Source organism: Acyrthosiphon pisum, chromosome X, assembly GCF_005508785.2.
Source record: "Acyrthosiphon pisum isolate AL4f chromosome X, pea_aphid_22Mar2018_4r6ur, whole genome shotgun sequence".
Classification (NCBI taxonomy): domain Eukaryota; kingdom Metazoa; phylum Arthropoda; class Insecta; order Hemiptera; family Aphididae; genus Acyrthosiphon; species Acyrthosiphon pisum.
In genome coordinates, this window is record NC_042493.1 from 82,782,600 (window position 1) to 82,784,937 (window position 2,338).

The window sequence follows — 2,338 nt, forward strand, 5'->3', positions numbered from 1 at the left end:
AAAAAAAGTAAGTTGTATCGCGCATGCGCGTATCGAAAGTGTTAAAAATCTGAAATTTATCTAAAAATGTGTATTTAAGTATTATTTGTCATTCAGTGAAAACCCCATTTCAATACAAGGTCATAGAACCGAAATATTTAGTGGTACCTCTTAGCGTGAACACACTGTATATATTATCTATGTTTATATGTGTATATTTTGTATTTTTCGTAAACAAATAATTACGATTTTTATAATATAATTTTAAACTGTTTAACTATTTTGTATTTTTGTCCCATTATTGAAATTATTATTATATGTTATACAATTAAATTTATATAGGCACGTAAACAAATACGTTTGGATATTTTGTAGATGATTTAACTACATTTCATATAAATATGCGTGAGGCGTTCTCATGTTGTATGCTTTGGCTTTACTCAATGCATGTAGATTTATATGTCTGTATATGTCTGTTAGTCAGTGGCGAATTATTTTAGTTTTTATTTATTTATTTTTTTTTTTTTGAAGGGGGGGGGATGGTGGGTGTAAGGTTCATAATGCTTATCTTCTTGGCTGCTGTGTTTCAATTACAAGTCGAATATCTACGGAAATAAAGATTTAAATTAAACGAGTTTTATGAAAATCATAATTCGTATAAATGGAAATTAAAACAATTATTGTGATTTAAAAATAATGAGATTAAAACTTTACAGTAACAAGTATGGATATTCTTAGATATTAAAAATAATAATTAGGTAGCTCTAACTTGAGCGATTATCATTAAATTTTAATATTTTTTTTTTTTTTGAAATGTTTTAAAAAATACAATCAACAAAATGATTATCTTGGAAAATTAAAAAACGTGTTTGCCTAAGAAAAATTTGCTATTCAATCAGAATTTTCATTCTTTTTACTGTAAAAAAAACGGCATTTAAATATATTGATTTTCCACGGTGATACTAAGGGTGATACGGGACTCCTGAAATATACTGTATTTGTATATCAAGTTGAATATGAAAATAAAGTTTCAAATGAAACAAAATTTGAACAAACTCTCTTTCGAATATTGTCTATTATAGTCATTAATCAAACTTTTGCTTGTCCCCCTAAAATACTATAGGTATTCGATAATAAGAGACCTGAGACACTGTACTAAAATAGTATAGAATAAATTCTTATATTGCCCTCTGGACTCTGAGATAGTATAATTAATATACCATCTCGGAGGGAGAATAATAAATAATAATTACTAATTAGCTATATTGATCAGCTTAAAGTTAAAGAGTAAAAAAGGCAACAATGTCAGAGGGCAATTAATAAAATTTGATAAAAAAAAATAGTTCGTCGTTCCGTATTTTGTATTGTGGTATATAATGCACTATGCGGTATTATTGTATATATTTGTATTCTGTACAGCACTATAGCCTGGATGTCGTCGTTGTATGAAAAGTTCACATTTTAATATTGTTGTAAGTACTTAGTAAATTGGCATGTTGTAATAGAAGCCCGACCGGAAGGTCAGGCAATTGTAAAAATTTTTTTTCTAGACTCCTTTGAGTGTTCCCCTCCACGGAAATCTTTAGTAAAAGGCGAAAGATTTTTTCGTATTGAAAGGGAACCGGAGTTGAGTTACTGGAGGTGTTCGGTACCCTATATAGAATCGGCGAGGACACGAAGCCGTGCAGCAGGCTGGTGTTTGAACACAGTTGTCCAGGTCAGCAAGTCGTGGAGGGGTCTGTGCGCGTCCGGTGCAAGCTTTTGACTTCGGCTTAACGGTCGACCGCGAAAACTTAAGGTCACAGCGTGCCCGAAATGCCGGGCTACTCGCGTCGCGTCGTAATCGCGTTAACTAACGATTATGCTCGCGAGCGCCATCTATCGACTATTCTCCAAAACACCGGAGCTCATGCCGATCCATTATTATGTATTAAAAAGCATGACGAAATAATTGAATAAGTCTGATGTTTATTGTTCTCCAACGGTGGAGGCACTTTCAAAGTATAAACAATAGATCTAGTTGATCTTGATAATAAGTGTTTGTTTTTGGTCCAATAAAATAATTCTCATTTCGACTAAATTTCGATTATATCTGTGTATATTAATTATCTTTATATTATCATATATCTCTTTTTAGTCTATGTATTACACCGTTCTTTGTATTACACACGAAAACAATTAATTATATTATGCTGCGTATTGTGCCGGACCGTAGAAATAGAAATTACCTTTACACGGGTTGAATAAATCGAGTTCATCATTATATTACGAGCGCTGTTTACCGGAATCATATTAATATCATGTAGGTAACAACTAACAGCCAACATAATGCAATCCTGGTGGTGAATATTTTAATCAA

The 2,338-nt window shown here is 31.7% G+C and overlaps 1 non-coding gene across 1 annotated transcript; it reads right to left on the reverse strand.

Annotated features, from left to right (window-relative positions):
* Positions 1-1,485: 1,485 nt before the first annotated feature.
* On the reverse strand, positions 1,486-1,609 carry LOC115033491. Its single transcript, XR_003838840.1, has one exon. It is a non-coding gene; the product is annotated as a U5 spliceosomal RNA (small nuclear RNA).
* Between the last annotated feature and the right edge of the window lie 729 nt (positions 1,610-2,338).